The sequence below is a fragment of the Canis aureus genome, chromosome 20, assembly GCF_053574225.1.
Source record: "Canis aureus isolate CA01 chromosome 20, VMU_Caureus_v.1.0, whole genome shotgun sequence".
Lineage (NCBI taxonomy): Eukaryota > Metazoa > Chordata > Mammalia > Carnivora > Canidae > Canis > Canis aureus.
In genome coordinates, this window is record NC_135630.1 from 28,518,533 (window position 1) to 28,538,460 (window position 19,928).

Sequence of the window (19,928 nt, forward strand, 5' to 3'; positions counted from 1 at the left end):
GCTTTGAGGATCTAACAGAGATAAGGTCAATCCTTTGCACCCCTAATAATCATACATAATTCTGAGGTCACAGCCCATGCCTGAGGGACTACTACCAGTCATGTGCTGAGACAAGGAGAGGCTGAATTATTCCACAGCCAGAATAGCTAGGCTGGAGGCCTTGTGGGCTTCATGCTGTGGGCTTCAGGTGATCTACATGGACCATCCTGACTTATGTAAAAGAGTTAGTAAAGGGAATGTATTAGATTGGACCATATGAAATTGCCAATAATCTACCACTTCTTAACCTTCAAAAATGGCAATTTCATATGGTTCAAACTAATACAATAAAAATATATATCACACAGTTTTGGGAAAGTTGAGGGCTATGGAATTAGAATTTTTAGGTTTGATTTCTAGCTACATAGTCCATTTTCTAAACAACCTCAGACAGTTACTCACCCTCTCTGCGTCCATAAAATAAAGATAGCTATGTTCTGTTGCAGGATTGTTGTAGGATTAAACCAGAGCAGGCTTTATGAGCCTACAACCTGTGCTGTCACACAGGCTGAATGCTAAAAACAGCCACCCAAGGAGGTTAATACTCTGCGGTTTTGAAATTATTAATAACTCCTGAGTAAGGAATTCGGCTCATCATTTTGCACTAGGCCCTGCAAATTATGTAGCAGATCCTGGATCAAGGTGCTAAGTACCTAAAACTGCCAGCATCCTAATAGGTACTCAATCAGGGAGTCTTCCCACTCCCTTACTTTATATATTTAAAATATAATTTGCACTCATCCTTTTAAAAATCCATGTAACAAGAATTCTGCAATGGAGACATGAAAGAAAAGAAAAGTCATGTTTGACAGTTTATGTGTTTCTAATATTATGTAGATAGTAAATACCAAGTCAGACATTCTCCAGCCACCTGCTGTGCAGGCTCTGCACCCAGGCAGAATAGCCCTGTGGACTGAAGGTCGTGGTCTGGGGACCAGCCCTAAAGTAGACAGACAGCCAAAGCAGGAGAGGGACGTGTGCTCTGCAGGCTCACAGGAAGCTCTGATGCAAGATCCCCATATCTGGCTGAGGCCCAGGTTCAGGACAGGCTTCCAGGGCTTGATGTTAATGGAAGGTTGGAGCTATCCCAGGCCAAAGTGACAGGGAAAGGTGTGCAGAGAAACTATGCCAGAGGCAGAAAGAGCACATGTAAAGACCTCACACACCTCTCATCTCCTCATTGGCAGGTTGGGGAACTTGGGCCTGTCATGAATTATGTTGGGATAAACCTTCACTTTGCTGACTCTCTCATTGTAGAGTTTTCCTCACCACCCACCTCCCTCTCTTTGGTTCCCATCACTTGTGGGCAGATAAATCCCAGATCCCTATCCTCAGCTGAGTATTACTACTCCACATTGCAGAACATATCCCAAGGGCCCACTGGATATTTCTGTCTAAATGTCCTGCTAGACTCAAGCCACACCCCTTCTCAGCCCCTCCAGTGCTCAGCATTCCCCTCAGAAGAAAGACAGAACAGCTGCTGTCTTCCAGGACCTCCCTGCTCCACCTGCTAATCTGGCTGGGTCTCTGTCTGCCCAGAGCTCCATTTGCTGCTCCTAATCTTCATTCCAGCCATTTTTACAAAGTCTCCTCTGAGCCTTTTACACATACAGACCACTACACATCTTTTCTCTGAAGCCCATAGTCCCTACCTCATGGCACTCATGGCCTTTTGTAGTCACCCTCTATGTGCTTATCTTCCTCCTCCATGCATGAGACATCAGTTCCTGGCTGTGCCATAGTGTCCTCAGGCCCAGCATGGGGCCATACATACACTCAAGAGCAGCTGAATGAATTTACTGACAGTCCCAACAAGCCATACTTCTCTTCCTTATTCCTAGGCTTGATACTTGGTACCACACCCAGATGTACAAGCTAGAAGTCTTGCCATCTTGTCATCAAGTTACTTTCCTCCCATTTCTTCCTGCCTACATCCAGTAGGTCACAGTCCCATGGTCCCTCCTTCCACACTAAACCCTTAGGCCACTGCCAGCATCCCACAACCACCATCTAGGCCAGTCTTATATCATTTATCACCTAGACTACCATGGTGACATCCTCTCAGGACACCCTTGCTCTCATCTACCCCATCTCCAATCTCTCCTTTGCCTTGGCTCTAGAATAATGATCCATAAAGACATATTGGCTATGCTGCTCCTCTGGTCAGTGACTCCCTACCATGGTACGATGAGTCTTTGTAGTGTGGCTTCCAAGCACCCATCAAACTCTATGACAAATCACACTCTGACGTTGGCATGCCTCAAACAGTTTAAGCACACACTGCTCCCCATCTCAATGTGTTCACCACACTTCTCCCCAGTTCTACTCAGCTCCAATAGTAATAAATCCTCCTTGGCCTTCAGGTCTCCAATGCAAAGTTCCTTCCATAGCATGACCTCTGCACCAGACCCAGTGTCCTGCCCCACATTCCTCTGGTGTACCCTTCTGCTCTAACCCTGACTACACTGCAGCTTCAGTAACCATTTGTTTGTCAGCCTTCCTTTAGGACACCTGCTGTCCACTCTGAACCCTCATCTAAAATGGAGTCTAGCAGCTGCTCAGTACAGTCAAACAACATGAGACTTGAAGATGTTGCAGTCCTTCTGTCACATGGTTATGTACTCTCTTTGCTTTGATTACCAAGAGGGCTTGTATAAGATGAATTTCTTCTCCAGAATCTCAAAAAATTCTTGACTGTGAAGTCCTGGACTTTCCATTAAAATCAACCATAGCGGAGGCAGGGTAAGATGGTGGAAGAGTAGAGTCCCCAAGTCACCTGTCCCCACCAACTTACCTAGATAACTTTCAAATCACCTGAAAACCTATGAATTCGGCCTAAGATTTAAAGAGAGAACAGCTGGAATGCTACAGTGAGAAGAGTTTGCGCTTCTATCAAGGTAGGAAGATGGAAAAAAATAAAGAAATAAAAAAGCACCCAAGGAGAGGGGTCTCCGTGAGGAGCCAGGCTAAAGCCTGGCGGTGTGAGCCTCCAGGACAGGAAAGCCCAGTCCTGGAGAAGCAGAACTTTACCAATCTTCCTGAAAGGAAAGGCACTTTCCAGGAACCTGGACAGGATCCCAGGAGGGGCAGTGATGCCCTCGGGCTCCCAGGGGCACTAACAGAGCAAGTGCATCCCGGGGGACAGTGCATCACACACCCCGAGCCGAGCTCCCTAAGGGGCTGAAACACTCACCCCGTGGGGCCAGGGAGCAGCTCAGGCAGTGGCTCAGGCGGCGGCTCTGAATGGAGGGGGCTGCGCGGCCTGCTGAGCCTGAATCCAGCAGTGCAGGCCCCAGAGCGAAGGGCGATGGGGGACACAGCCCAAGATCCAGTGCTCCCCCCGGGACAGGAGGAGGCCAGGAGGACACAGGCAGCAAGGACGCTCCTGCCATCGGGCACCCACAAGGGGTATGCAGATCAGCGCCCCTGCCCCCAGAGCATCGAGGCCCTGCAGACTGGGAGACTGCAGTAGTTACTGCTGGAGCTGACTCCACAACTGGAGAACTGGCCATTGCCACTGTTGTTTCTCCTGGTGTCACTTTGTACCTGGGACTCAGTGGGGCTGCCAGGGAACAGGGGTCTCACAGGATAAATAGCTACCACTGAGCCATTTACCTGGCAGGGAGCAGGGCAGCTCCCTCAGATACACACACCTGAGAATAAGCACCCCAGGCCCCTCCCCCAGAAGACCAGCTGGAAGGACAAGGGAAGAGCAGTTCTTGACCAAGCAGCACTGTAAAGTTCCAGGGGAAATCTAGGGACTTAGAGTATATAGAATCAGAGGATATCCCTCCTTGTTTTTGTTTGTTTCCTCCCACTTTGACTTTTTTCTCCTTTTCTCCTTTTTCAGTACAACTTGTTTTCAGCCACTCTACACTGAGCAAAATAACTAGAAGGAAGAACTCACCACAAAAGAATGAATCAGAAACAGTCCTCTCTCCCATAGATTTACAGAATTTGGATTACAATTCAATTTCAGAAAACCAATTCAGAAGCACAATTGTAAAGCTTACTAGTGGCTCAGGAAAAACCATAAAGGATTCAAGAGACTTCGTGACTGCAGAATTTAGATCTACTCAGGCAGAAATTAAAAATCAATTAAATGAAATGCAATCCAAACTGGAGGTCCTAAGACAAGGGCTAATGAGGTAGAACGAGTGAGTGACATAGAATACAAGTTGATGGCAAAGAAGGAAGCTGAGGAGAAAAGAGAAAAACAATTAAAAGATCATGAGGATAGGTTAAGGGAAATAAATGACAGCCTCAGAAGGAAAAATCTACATTTAATTGGGGTTCCAGAGGGTGCCGAAAGAGAGAGAGGACCAGAAAGTGTATTGAAAAAATCATAGCTGAGAGCTTCCCTAACCTGGGAAGGGAAACCAGCATTCAGATCCAGGAGATAGAGAGATTCCCCCTGCTAAAATCAATAAAAACTGTTCAACACTCCAACATTTAAGGGTGAAACTTGCAAATTCCAAAGATAATGAGAAGATCCTTAAAGCAGCAAGAGACAAGAAGTCCCTAAACTTTATGGAGAGAAGTATTAGGTTAATAGCAGACCTCTCCACAGAGACCTGGCAGGCCAGAAGGGGCTGGCAGGATACATTCAGGGTCTCAAATGAGAATAACATGCAGCCAAGCATACTTTATCCAGCAAGGCTCTCATTCAGAATAGAAGGGGAGATAAAGAGCTTCCAAGATAGGAAGAAACTGAAAGAATATGTGACCACCAAGCCAGCTCAGCCAGAAATATTAAGGGGGACTCTGTTAAAGAAAGAGGAAGACCAAGGAAACAATCCACAAAAACAAGGACTGAATAGGTATTATGATGACACTAAATTCATATCTTTCAACAGTAACTCTGAACGTGAATGGGCTTAATGATCAAAGGCACAGGGTTTCAGACTGGATAAAAGAGCAAGACCCATCTATTTGCTGTCTATGAGAGACTCATTTTAGACCTATGGACACCTACAGCCTGAAAACAAAAGGTTGGAGAACCATTTACCATTCAAATGGTCCTCAAAAGAAAGCAGGGGTAGCCATACTTACATCAGATAAATTAAAGTTTATACCAAACACTGTAGTAAGAGATGAAGAGGGACACTATATCATACTTAAAGGATCTATCCAACAAAAGGAACTAACAATCATGAATATTTATGCCCCAAATGCGGGAACTGTCAAGGATAACAATCAATTAATAACCAAAGTTAAGACATACTCAGATAATAGTACACTTCTATTTGGAGACTTGAACACAGGGCTTTCTACAACTGATAGATTTTCTAAGCACAACATCTCCAAAGAAACAAGAGCATTAAATGATACACTGGACCAGATGGATTTCATAGATATTTACAGAACTTTACATCCAAGGACAACTGAATACACATTCTTCTCAAGTGCACATGGAACTTTCTCCATGAAAGTATTTGTGACCCACACTGGGTCATAAATCAGGTCATAACCAATACCAAAAGATTGTGATTGTACCCTGCATATTTTCAGACCATAATGCTTTGAAACTAGAACTAAATCACAAGAAGTTTGGAAGGATTTCAAACACATGGAGGTTAAGGACCATCCTGTTAAAAGATGAAAGGCTGATTTAACACTCATAAAGAAATCAATATGATAGATCATATCAACAAGAGAAAAAAACATGAATCATATGATCCTCTCGTTAGATGCAGAGAAAGCATTTGACAAAATACAGCATCCATTCCTGATCAAAACTCTTCAGAGTGTAGGGATAGAGGCAACATTCCTCAACATCTTAAAAGCCATCTACAAAAAGCCCACAGCAAATATCATTCTCAATGGGGAAACACTGGGAGCCTTTCCCCTAAGATCAGGAACAAGACAGGGATGTCCACTCTCACCACTGCTATTCAACATAGTACTACAAGTTCTAGCCTCAGCAGTAGGGCAATGAAAAGGAATAAAAGGCATTGAAACTGGAAAAGAAGAAGTGAAACTCTCCCTCTTTGCAGATGACATGATACTGTACATAGAAAATCCAAAAGCCTCCACCCCAAGATTGCTAGAACTCATACAGCAATTCGGCAGTGTGGCAGGATACAAAAATCAATGCCCAGAAGTCAGTGGCATTTCTATACACTAACAATGAGACTGAAGAAAGAGAAATTAAGGAGTCAATCCCATTTACAATTGCACCCAAAGCATAAGATACCTAGGAATAAACCTCACCAAAGAGGTAAAGGATCTCTACCCTCAAAACTACAGAACACTTCTGAAAGAAATTGAGGAAGACACAAAGAGATGGAAAAATATTCCATAATCATGGATTGGAAGAATTAATATTGTGAAACTGTCAATGTTACCCAGGACAATTTACACATATAATGCAATCCTTATCAAAATACCATAGACTTTCTTCAGAGAGTTGGAACAAATCATCCTAAGATTTGTGTGGAATCAGAAAAGACCCCGAATAGCCAGGGGAATATTAAACAAAAAAATCCAGAGCCTTGGGCATCACAATGCCAGATTTCAGGTTGTACTACAAAGCTATGGTCATCAGGATTGTGTGGTACTGGCACAAAAACAGACACATAGATCAATGGAACAGAATAGAGAACCCAGAAGTGGACCCTCAACTCTATGGTCAACTAATATTCAACAAAGCAGGAAAAGCTATCCACTGGACAAAAGACAGTCTCTTCAATAAATGGTGCTGGGAAAATTGAACATCCACATGCAGGAGAATGAAACTAGACTATTATTCTCTTACACCATTCATACACCACTTGACCATTCTCTTACAAAGATAAACACAAAATGGATGAAAAATCTAAATGTGAGACAAGATTCCATCAAAATCCTAGAGGAGAACACAGGCAACACCCTTTTTGAACTCGGCCACAGTAACTTCTTGCAAGATACATCCATGAAGGCCAGAGAAACAAAAGCAAAAAATGAATTATTGGTTCTTAATCAAGATAAAAGTTTCTGAACAGCAAAAGAAACAGTCAACAAAACTGAAAGACATCCTACAGAATGGGAGAAGATATTTGCAAATGACATAGCAGATAAAGGGCTAGTATCCAAGATCATAAAGATCTTACTAAACTCAACAGCAAAGAAACAAACAATCCAATCATGAAATGGGCAAAAGACATGAAGAGAAATCTCACAGAGGAAGACATAGACATGGCCAACATGCACATGAGAAAATGCTCTGCATTACTTGCCATCAGGGAAATACAAATCAAAACCACGATGAGATACCACCTCACACCAGTGAGAATGGGGAAAACTAACAAGGCAGGAAACCACAAATGTTGGAGAGAATGCGGAGAAAAGGGAACCCTCTTGCACTGTTGATGGGAATGTGAACTGGTGCAGCCACTCTGGAAAACTGTGTGGAGGTTCCTCAAAGAGTTAAAAATAGACCTGCCCTACGACCCAGCAATTGCACTGTGGGGGATTTACCCCAAAGATACAGATGCAGTGAAACAGCAGAATACCTGCACCTCGATGTTTCTAGCAGCAATGTCCACAATAGCCAAACTGTGGAAGGAGCCTCAGTGTCCTTCGAATGATGAATGGATAAGGAAGATGTGGTCTATGTATACAATGGAATATTACTCAGCCATTAGAAACGACAAATACCCTCAATTTGCTTCCACGTGGATGGACCTGGAGGGTATTATGCTGAGTGAAATAAGTCAATCGGAAAAGGACAACTCATTCATTTGGAGAATATAAAAATTAGTGAAAGGAATAAAGGGAAAGAAGAGAAAATGAGTGAAAATATCAGTGAGGGTGACAAAACATGAGACACCTAACTCTGGGAAACGAACAAGCAGTAGTGGAAAGGGAGGTGGGCCGAGGATTGGGGTGACTGGGTGAAGGGGGGCACTTGACAACATGAGCTTTGGGTATTATGCTATATGTTGGCAAATTGAACTCCAATAAAAAATATAATTAATTAATTAATTAATTAATTAAACCATAGCATTAATAAAGTAGGTCATGTTACTTGTTTAGGATTCAATGGTTTCAAGACTTCTTTTTGTGCTTCATGTCTCTAATCCTTCCATAACTTATCTTCCATAAATAATTTCCATAATTGAATACAGGTGTATGTTTTTTTTTCTCTTATTTCTCCTCTGTTTCCCCTTCTCCTCCTCTTCCTCCTACTTGTTTTCCTTTATTGGCTCAGCCCTGATCTTTCTTACCCTTTAACAAAAGTCTGGTCAGGACTTCAAAATGTGAACATTAAACCAAAACTTATCTTCTACTGGAGGACCTGAGTGTTCAGACCTTCACAGTGGACCTTAATTTGAATAGGCAAGACCCAAAATGTTAGGAAGCCAAACATCTGGTTCTTAGAGCAGAAAAAGTTGGAATCCTGACCCTTCTTTAGCAGGAGTAGGTGTTTAACTTCAGAGACCTGGAAGACTTGCTTAGAATATATCTTGATACCTAGCAACATTTATATAAAATTGATACAGGGAACTTCCAGAAATGTGGAAGACTACCAAAAATCCACTCCTTTATAAGTAATAAGAATAGTGGCAAAATCAGGGGCTCCAGGGTGGCTCAGTTGGTTGAGTAGTCAACCCTTGTTTTTGGCTCAGGTTGTGGTCTTGGGAGCATAAGATGGAGCCCTGTGTCAGGCTTCCAGGAGAATTTGCTTGAGATTCTTTCCCTCTGTTCTGCCTTCCTGCTCATGTACTTGCTCTTGCTCTCTCTCATACTCTCCCTCTCTTAAAATAAATAAATAAGTCTTTTAAAAAAAGAACAGCTGCAATATCAACTTTTTCAGAACCCTGGAAATTAACCAAAGGCTTACTGCAATCCAAGAAGTGTCTATTCAAGAAAAATGGCTGAGTGCCAGTAAGAGCAGTGAGCTTTATGGTGTTTTAATTTGTCCTACTCCCATCTCCCTGTCTCTTGCTACACATTTACCTTGAAAACCAGCAGTCTTGCAATAATATTAGCTGTAAATATTAGCATCATAGTAGCAATTGAAGTGTATAAGGAGCCTCAGAAAGCCTCATCTGTAAAGACTTGTCACTATGACCTGTCTTATAGCTCCCCCAAAAGCCCCATTCACAGGGCTGATCATTATTTGACCTCAGAACCCATTCTGTACAAAAAGCCCTATCCCCAGGGTGTTTGTTAAAAACAATTAGTGGCATCTGTTTAAACATGGTGGCAGTGATATCTGTTGGGGCAAATAAGAATTTGATCAAAAACTTAAAAGGGTGATCTGGGAAAAAGGATATCCATGGAGTCTTTGGAAAACTTGAATACATTTCTGGGGATCCAGAAGGAGATGCACATATACAAGGCAGTGTGCACATTCAAGAAAGACCTATAAATTCCTTAATCTCTCACCTCTGGCTAAACTTGAGGAACTACAGAAACAGAGTAAAGGCTTAGGCAAAATCATAAATCACCACGGTGAAAGCATACCGCAACACCCATTAAGAGCCCCAAAATACATGTAGCAAAACTGACAGAATGAAGAAAGAGATGGATAATTCAAAAATAGTTTATACCTTGCTTTTAATAAAAGCATAGAATGACTAGGTAAAAGATCTGCAAGGAAATAGAAAAACCTGAACAATACTATTAACCAACAACACCCAACAGAAACTTATAAAAACATTCCACCCAACTAGAACACACATTCCTTTCAGGTACACGTAGAACATTCTCTAGGATAGACCACACATTAGACAATAGATCAAACCTCAGCGAATTTAAGAGGGCTGAAATCTATAAATATGTTGTCTAACCACAATGGAATTAAATTAGAAATCAAGAATAAGAGGAAATTTGGGACATTAACAAGTATATAGAAATTAAACAACACACTTTAATAATCATAAGTCGAAGAAAAAAATCACATGTAGAATTAGAAAATACTTTGAGCTATATTAAAATAAAAACAATATACGAAAATGTATGGAATACAGCTAAAGTGGTGCTCAGAAGGAAACGTATAGCTATATTCTCAAAATATATTTACCTATATTTAAAAAGCCCTCAAATTAATAATCTAAGCCTCTACCTGAAGAAATTAGATAAAGGAAAGCAAACTAAATACAAAGTAAACAGAAGAAAGGACAAAAAATTAGAATGTAAGTAAAAGTAAAGAATAGAAAAGTAATACAGAAAATCAATGAAACCAAAATTGGTTCTTTAAAAATCTCAATTATGGGGTCCCTGAGTGGCTCACTCATTTAAACATCCAATTCTTGATTTGGGCTCAGGTCATAATGTCAAGGTTATGAGATTAAGCCCTGTATCAAGCCTGCTTAAGATTCTCTTTCCCCATCCCTTTGTCCCTCCCTAACCACACACTCACACACACACACACATAAATAAATAAATAAATAAATAAATAAATAAATAAATAAATAAAAATAAATTTCAAGGTTATTGACAAGTCTTTAGCTAGTCTGACCAAGTAAAGAAAGAAAAGACTCAAACAACTAAAAAAGACTTTACAGATTTTTTTTTTTTAATTATAAGTTAATGGGATGCCTGAGTGGCTCAACAGTTGAGCTCCTGCCTTTGGCTCAGTGTGTGATCCCGGATTCTCGGGATCGAGTCCCACATCAGGCTCCTTGCATGGAGCCTGCTTCTCCCTCTGCCTGTGTCTTTGCCTCTGTGTGTGTGTGTGTGTGTGTGTTTCTCATGAATAAGTAAACAAAATTCTTTAAGAAAATTATGAGTTAATACTTTTAAACAACTGCATATCAAGAAGATATATAACCTAGATGAAATGGGCAATATCCAAGAAGACACAACCCCAAAAACTGACTTGAGAAGAAGTAGTCATCATGTAACAAGCAAAGAAATTGAATTAACAATTTTAAAACTCTGCACAAGTAAAATATCAGGCCTAATTGGTTTCACTGGTAAATGTTAGCAAATGTTTAAAGAAAAAATGATACAACTATATCACAAACTCTTCTAAAATATAGAAGGAACATTTCCCAAATCATACTATGAAGCTACTATTACCATGATACCAAAACAAAAGACATTAAAAGAAAAATAACTTCAGACCAATATCTCTTTTGAACATATGTGCAAATATCTTCAACAAAATATTATTAAATCAAATACAAAAATATAAAAAGGATTATACACCATGACCTAGTAGCAATTAAGCAAGAAAAGGAAATAAAAACCATAGATATTAGAAAGAAAGAAGTAAAACTACTTTTATTTGCAGATGATAATTTTATTTAGAAAACTGGAAAGAATAAAAAACTATTAGAAGTAATAAATGAGTTTTTTAATATGGCAGACTATAAGATCAATATACAGAAATCTACTGCATTTCTACACATACCAAAAAACAATCTGAAGATGAAATTAAGAAAATAATTACATTGACAATAACATCAAAGACAATAAATACTTAAGAAAGTTAATAGAAGTACAAGACATCATTAAAACTACAAATCATTGTTGAAAGGAATTATTTTTTTAAGATTTTATTTATTTATTCATGACAGACAGAGAGAGAAGCAGAGACACAGGCAGAGGCAGAAGCAGACTCAACGCAAAGAGCCAGATGCGGAACTCGATTCCAGGACTCCGGGATCACACCCCAAGCTGAAGGCAGACATTCAACCACTGAGCCACCCAGGTGTCCCTGGTGAAAGGAATTAAAGAAAATATAAATAAATGGAAAGATATCCCCCATTCATGAATTAGAATACTTAATATTGTTGAGATGGCAATACTCTTTAAAGTGATCTATAGATGCAGTGTCCTTCCCCTCAATCTCTCACCTCACTTTTCTACAAGACTTGACAAACTGATCCTAAAATTTATATGGAAATGGAAGGAACCCAGACTAGCCAAAACAATCTTAAGGAAGAACACAGCTGGATGAGTTATTTTTCCTGATTTCAAAACTTGCTGCAGAACTACAATAATTAGGACAGTGCAGTACAATAATAAGGAAGAACATAGGGATTAATGGAATAGAGTTGAAAGTCCAGAAATAAACCATCATACTTACAGTCAATTGATTTTGCCAAGGGGGTCAAAACCGTTAAATAGGGAAAGAATATTCTCTTCAACAAATTGTGCTGGGACAACTGGATATCCTCACACCATATACTAAAATTAATTTTAAAAAATGGGTCATAGACCTAAAGGTAAGAGCTAAAACTATAAAACTCCGTAGAAGGAAACAAGGTAATTAATTACTAATTACCTTAAATTAGGCAATCATTACTTACATAAAATATCAATAATACAAGCAAAAAAAGAAAGGCATATAAGTTGGACTTGCCCAAAAATTAACATTTTTAGGCTTCAAAGAATATCAGGGAAAAAAAAAAATATCAGGAAAAGGAAAAGATAATCCGTAGAATGGGGGAAAATGCTTGCAAATCATATATCTAATAAGAAACCTGCATACGGAATATGTAAAAAAACTCATAATTAATTAAACAATGAAAAAGATAATCCAATTTATTTTATTTTTTAAAGATTTTATTTATTTATTTATTTATTTATTTATTTATTTATTTATTTATTTATTCTTGAGAGACACAGACAGAGAGGCAGAGACCTAGGTAGAGGGAGAAGCAGACTCCTTGCAGGGAGCCCAATGTGGGACTCAATCCTAGGACCGGGCATCATGCCTTGAGCCTAAGGCAGACTCTCAACCACTGAGCCACCCAGGTGTCCCTGATAATCCAATTAAAAAGGAAAAATATTTGACTGGATATTTCTCTAAAATAGATACACAATAATTACATGAAAAGATGTTCAACATTATTATTTATTATGGAAAGCAAATCAAAACCACACTGAAATGCCACTTCATATCCACTAGGTAGCTAAAATTAAAAAGACAACAGTAAATGTTGGTGAGGATGCAGAAAAACTGCAAGTCTCACACAGTGCTGGTGGGGATGTTGAATGGTGAAGCAACTTTGAAAACATTTTGGCAATTCCTCAAATTGCCGGGTTACTCAGCAATTCTATTCCTAGATATATGTTCAAGAGAAATAAAAACATACATCCACAAAATACCTGTATAAAAATGGTTATAGAAGCATTATTTATAGTTGCCAAAAAGTGGAAACAACCTAAATATCCAGCTAGTGATGAATAGACAAACAAAATGGCATATCCACATAACAGAATATTATTCAGCAATGAAAAGTGAAGTACTGATACCTGCTATAACATGGAGGAATCATGAAAACATGCTAAATGCAAGAAGTTAGACATAAAAATTTACATATTACATGATTCCTTATGATTCAATATATGTTTATTGAATGGCTGCCATGTGCCAAGCATTATTTTTGGTCCTGAGAATTAATGAATGAGCACAACAAACATGGTTACTATCCTTACAAGCTTTCATTCTAATGCATGCAAACACAATTGTGCACATAATTAATAAAATAGCACTAAAATTTTGATATGAGCTAAGAGAGAGCAGTATGGGAATTATGACCTAGTCTGAGAGGTCAGGGAAGGCCTCACTGAGGAAGTGACTCAGCTGTGTTCCCTGCTCTTTTTTCATTTCACAATATAAATATTTCCCTGTGACTAAAAACTCTTTGTACACATAATTGCCATATCTTAATAATATGCTGCTTATGGTTGTATCTCACCACCCCCTGGACAATGGACAGTTGGCTTGCTTCCATTTTTCCCTATTTTACATATTTTAGAAACACCTTTATGTGGTATCTTTGCCCAGATTCCTAATGAGAGTTTAAGGATAAATTCCTACTAAAGTGATATGTGCCACCAAAATGTTTTTCAAAAAGATTGTAGCTGTTCACACCCATGGTATTCTCATCTCATCCTGCAGTGTAATCAGAAGGCTCTCCTTTCTCTGAACAGTGCTGGAAGCCACCCACCCCTCTGCATCATTCCACCCAGTAATGGTAATGGGGGTTGAAAGGAGAACCTCTTCCTAAGTGTCCTCTTTAATGGGCCCAATTTTGCCTTGGAGGGTGAGAAAGTATACATCTAATTGCCCTTTACCTGCTAGCTCTGTTTTGGCATAATTGGAGCTCCACTGCAGATCTCAATACATCCAGCCATCTTCAGCGTGATCCCGCCTGTCCGTCTTCTCATGTCTTCTTTGATGTTGTTGTTGTTCGTTTATTAGTCCTATTGGAAGTCATACAGCAATTGTTTCTGGCTTTAATATATAAAATTTGCTCCAATTTTGCTAGAACAGGTTGGATCCAGACAGAACTGGCACATAGGTAATTTGGTTTCAGAGCTACCTTCATTTTTTTAGACCTGAAGAATGAGATCAGATGGGTTGACCTTCAAATCTCGGATTTTTGCTGAATAGTTTTACAAACTTGGGCTCATCCCTCTTACCCTCTCTGAGTTTCTGAAAATGTAGGTAGTCCCTATTTAATCATAGAGAGTGATAATGAAATATGAAAGCATGCCCAAGTGCATTCCCTGATAGACAAGTTTCCCTTTCAGTGTTCTTCCTTCCAGGCTCCTACTGCTCATGGAATGGAGCATCCACGCAGACTTCATGGGCTAGGACCCTGGGACTTGTACACAGATTGACACTGGTCATCACACAGTCAGCCATAAGCTCCCACTGAGGTCCACTGGGCACATGCTCTTTGATTCTTTATGGACATACATAATTAATGGGCCATAGCCCTTGAGGAATGTAACATCTTCTGGCATCAATTGGGCAGACATGAAACCCTGAAGAACATGTTCCTAAAGAGCCTTCAGAGGGATCTTCAACAGCTGTGGGGTGAGGATAGGAGTGGCCTAGCCTTGAAGAGTGGATTGGCTTAGAGATGGATAAAGGGGACAAGAGGACAGCTCAAAAGCCCCTTTTCCAGTTCCCTACTTGGCGCTTATGTTAAAACATAATAACTCCTACTTGTTTATCTTGTGTTATTATCTCTCACCCATTGAAGATATGTCCCATGAGGGGAGAGATTTTTGTCTTTTTTTCTCTCTGCTCACTCCCCACAGTCTATAGAACAAGGTTGAAACTTTTGACACTCAGTTAGTAATTGTTGAGTGAATGAATGAGTCAGGCAGCTGAATCGGAAGGAACAAAGATATTCATGTATATTTTTGGAGAGAAGAGATGCAATCTGGTGAGAGTAGAACAGGAGTGTGCTTCCCCTAGAGCCTCAAGTGGCTGACAGGCCAGGGCTTGGGTTGAGTTGCAGGATCTCAATTATGCCCTGAGCCCCTTCAACCTACCCACATTCACATAAATCAGTGCTCCCATCTCAACTGACTCATTAGTGGGCAGCCTTTTCCTGCAGTATGTATGGGATGATCCACCCACAGCCTTAAGGGAAATCATCTATCATGCAATTGAGAAGAGGCCATGAGGGATGGAGAATTCTATGGGGAACAGAGAACACCAAGGGCACACACCTGCAGATGTGAGTGCACTGACACAGGTGTGTTGGGTATGCTATGTGTCTGGTTCACATCCTTAGTGCCAAGTTCACTGCTCTGCATCACTTCCCCAGTAGGAATGGAAATGCTAAGAAGGCAATAGGAAATTTGGGGTTGCCAGATGTTCTCTTTGGTGCTGGAGTATTAACATTCTGAAGGCTTATGAAAAGGCATTCTGAAGAGTTCACTAGAGCATTTTTCCTGAAACGTGTTGGCTCTGCTGCTGCCAGCCTGGAGAATTTCCCTGTGGCAGACAGGAGCAGCTCTATCTTGGGAATCTATGCTAAGAGCTCCTTTGGAGAAAAGATGTCTCACCTTCCAGGACTAAGCATGTTTGTAACTGACTGCCTTAGAGGACCTGCAGGGAGTGGGGGGAGGGTGCCTATATTATCAAACCATGGAGCACAAACAGGTTGCAGAAGCCAGGGGCTTTCAAGGATCTGAGGGCCATGGGAGCTGGATGGAATAGCATGTAAAACATTCTAGCATCTTCCAGAGGAAGACAGACAGACACTTTTGTGTTTTAGTAGATTATCAGATGAGGAAAAAACCGTGCACTAGTCATGCCTAAGAGACCCTGGCTGGGGAAACCAGGCATCTTCCTATCTGGCTCTGTCAACATTTGAAAACTACCCAGCCATCCTGCCAACACTGCCACAGCAGACCCATGAAGCAGTCTCTCAGGATCCCTGTGCCATGGTCAATGGTTTTTTCTAGAAAAACCCTCACCAGCCCTGTGGCTGGCCTCTGCTCCTTGTCAAACCATTCCCTGCCACTGTGGGACCTCAGGGAACATGATGCATACCCCTCTCCCTTCCTCATGTCCTGACGTCCCCATTCTTCTCAAGGTGAGCTCAAGCCCCTGTCCCCTTCTTTCCCCCTTGCCTTTTACTACACCCTTTTCTGTACAGCTCCCACATTATACTCTTCACCTGCCTGGATGGCATAGACCCCCCTCCCTTCCCTTAGTGCCCTGCACACTAGGAAAGCATATACCTCATCCTCTGCTCCCCTAAGTGTGCTGAGTAATTCCAAGTCTCCCCAACAAAGGACCCTGATGGCTAACACCCCCAGAGAAGCTCTGCCCTGAGAGGGTGGGGTTCAAAGTCACCAGTAATCTGCCTCACTTCAAAACTTCTTGGGGAACATTCCCTGCCCTCTGATGACTTACAGAGGAGCTCTGGTGCCCTTACTCCAGGAAAGGGTGACCTCACCTGGCACAAAGCAGAAAGAATGCCTGCCTCCCTTCCCCAGGTTGGGGGGCATAAGCCTGTGGGTTTACCACACTTCTCCCTGGGTTGGCCTAGGCTTGAGGGGTTGCCTGGTAACATAAGATAGGGTACTCGGGAAGTCAAGAGGGAGCTATGGGTTGGCAGACTGGGGCAGCCAGGTTCCTACACCTTCCCAGAAGGATTTGACCATGAGTTTTGAGGTCCTAGAAAGACAGGTACAGGCCTGTTACAAGGCAATTCTAGCTGGCCCCCAGCACAGTAACAGCCTGGGGTGGGGAGTCTCAGAAAGACCTAAAAGCTGCTTAGATAGAACTTGTTCATGGGGATACCTAAGAGGGATGCATTTCTCCCTCCCCAACCCAATATTGCCCAGGCTCTAGAACAGACGGGCATTGAGCATTTGTGTACTGCTAGCATATTATTAGTGTAATCTTATTAGTGTATTATTAAAAATAAGCTTACCCTATACCACCAATTCAACTTCTTAGTATTTCTCATAGAAAGAAAAAATTGGAAAAGCAGCAAATTTCTAAGTACAAGAACATTTACTGCAAAGTCATTTTTAATAGTGAAAAAATGAAACAACCAAAATATCCAAAAATAGGAAAGCAGTCAGATAAATAGCAAAGCAACCACAAACGAGGCCCTACAAATCCTGTTGAAGCAGGTTATTGATATGCAGAGGTTCACAGTTCATTGGTAAGTGTAAAAGACAGTTGTCAAGCAGTGTCACTATGGGTGACTTCCTACAGGAGCTACACCCAGAACTGCAGGAATTACTGAGAAAACATACATGACTTTGAACATGAATGGCAGGCATACAGTGACATTTGGTATTTTTCAGGAGTGTTTTGTTTGTTTGTTTTTAGTTTGATTTTTTATTGATTGTATAATAGAAAAATGATGCATTATTAAAAAGTCTAACAGCAAGTGAGAGATGCCCAGATTTTTTCCCCCAAGTCTCTGGTTAGTGGGAGAATCAGGATAGGAGCTTAGGACTATGGGCTTTTTGTCCATTGCTGGTTCCACTGGTCCTAGTGGCTTAGTCAGAGACTCTGAGCTTCCTTCTACCCCAGGCTTGAAATAAGTTTGTCCCTTACCACTCTTGCCAAGTCTCTTCTTATCCAAGAGAAAAGGGACTAATAACACTATCATCATGTATTCCTGAGAGCCTTGTCATTATCAGTTACCTACACTGAACATAGTTAATTCTTATATCCATTCCATCTGAAAAACAAGTTTAAATTTTCTCAAGCTAAAACTCACTATGTGTCACTGTCTGACATTTATGCACCTGCTTGGATCACACAGGTTTTGTACATTACTGGCCAAGATCATTTCTGGAATATTCTTCCTGAATGGGCCTTGTTTCCCATTTTACTTGCTAACTGGTTTTTCTTAGTGTATAAGAAAGCTTTGGTTAGTGGTTAGTGGTTGTGTAGCTGGTCAGCTTATTTGCCCTCTACCTGATGGCATCCAGAATTGTTCCCAAGCCCAGCTGCACTTTAGAATTTCTTGCAAAGTTTGTAAGGAAATGAGATCCCTGCACCACTGGCAAATCTACTTCAGTAGGTCTGGGGCAGGGCCCTCAATCTTTAACAAGGGTGCTACACAATTCTGATAGCTGCAGACACTTCCCAAGCAGTCATGAGACCCACCTAGGTACATGCAGTGTTAGTATCACTGCTGCATCTCCCCTTTGTGGGCAATCCTTCCCCAGCTTGATCCAGTTGTTTCATTAAAATATATCTCCATGTGGATCTCTTGATTGATTTTGTTTGGCTCTTGGTGATGTCTTTCATTTATTTTTATAATAAATTTATTTTTTATTGGTGTTGAATTTACCAACATACAGAATAACACCCAGTGCTCATCCCGTCAAGTGCCCCCCTCAGTGCCTGTCACCCATTCACCCCCACCCCCCGCCCTCCTCCCTTTCCACCACCCCTAGTTCATTTCCCCGAGTTAGGAGTCTTTATGTTCTGTCTCCCTTTCTGATATTTCCCACACATTTCTTCTCCCTTCCCTTATATTCCCTTTCACTATTATTTATATTCCCCAAATGAATAAGGCCATATGATGTTTGTCCTTCTCCGACTGACTTACTTCACTCAGCATAATACCCTCCAGTTCCATCCACGTCGAAGCAAATGGTGGGTATTTGTCATTTCTAATGGCTGAGGAATATTCTATTGTATACATAGACCACATCTTCTTTATCCATTCATCTTTCGATGGACACCGAGGCTCCTTCCACAGTTTGGCTATTGTGGACATTGCTGCTAGAAACATCGGGGTGCAGGTGTCCCGGCGTTTCATTGCATCTGCATCTTTGGGGTAAATCCCCAGCAGTGCAATTTCTGGATCGTAGGGCAGGTCTATTTTTAACTCTTTGAGGAACCTCCACACAGTTTTCCAGAGTGGCTGCACCAGTTCACATTCCCACCAATAGTGTAGGAGGGTTCCCTTTTCTCCACATCCTCTCCAACATTTGTGGGTCCTGCCTTGTTAATTTTCCCCATTCTCACTGGTATAAGGTGGTATCTCATCGTGGTTTTGATTTGTATTTCTCTGATGGCAAGTGATACAGAGCATTTTCTCATGTGCATGTTGGCCATGTCTATGTCTTCCTCTGTGAAATTTCTCTTCATGTCTTTTGCCCATTTCATGATTGGTTTGTTTCTTTGCTGTTGAGTTTAATAAGTCCTGTATAGACCTTGGAAACTAGCCCTTTATCTGATACGTCATTTGCAAATATCTTCTCCCATTCTGTAGGTTGTCTTTTAGTTTTGATGACTGTATCCTTTGCTGCGCAAAAGCTTCTTATCTTGATGAAGTCCCAATAGTTCATTTTTGCTTTTGTTTCTTTTGCCTTCGTGGATGTATCTTACAAGAAGTTACTGTGGCCGAGTTCAAAAAGGGTGTTGCCTGTGTTCTCCTCTAGGATTTTGATGGAATCTTGTCTCACATTTAGATCTTTCATCCATTTTGAGTTTATCTTTGTGTCTGGTGCAAGAGAGTGGTCTAGTTTCATTCTTCTGCATGTGGATGTCCAATTTTCCCAGCACCATCTATTGAAGAGACTGTGTTTTATACAGTGGATAGTGTTTCCTCCTTTGTTGAATATTAGTTGACCATAAAGTTGAAGGTCCACTTCTGGGTTCTCTATTCTGTTCCATTGATCTATGTGTCTGTTTTTGTGCCAGTACCACATGGTCTTGA

General features: G+C 41.0%; 1 long non-coding RNA gene across 1 annotated transcript in view; it reads right to left on the minus strand.

The window, feature by feature from the left end:
- Positions 1-11,339: 11,339 nt before the first annotated feature.
- LOC144291931 (uncharacterized) overlaps positions 11,340-19,928 on the minus strand; it is a 66,366-nt gene continuing 57,777 nt past the window's right edge. Inside the window, exons 3-4 of the long non-coding RNA XR_013359475.1 lie at positions 14,059-14,187; positions 11,340-11,689 (exon numbers count right to left, since the gene is read on the minus strand). This is a non-coding gene — a long non-coding RNA (uncharacterized LOC144291931). The remainder of the gene's footprint in view (positions 11,690-14,058; positions 14,188-19,928) is intronic.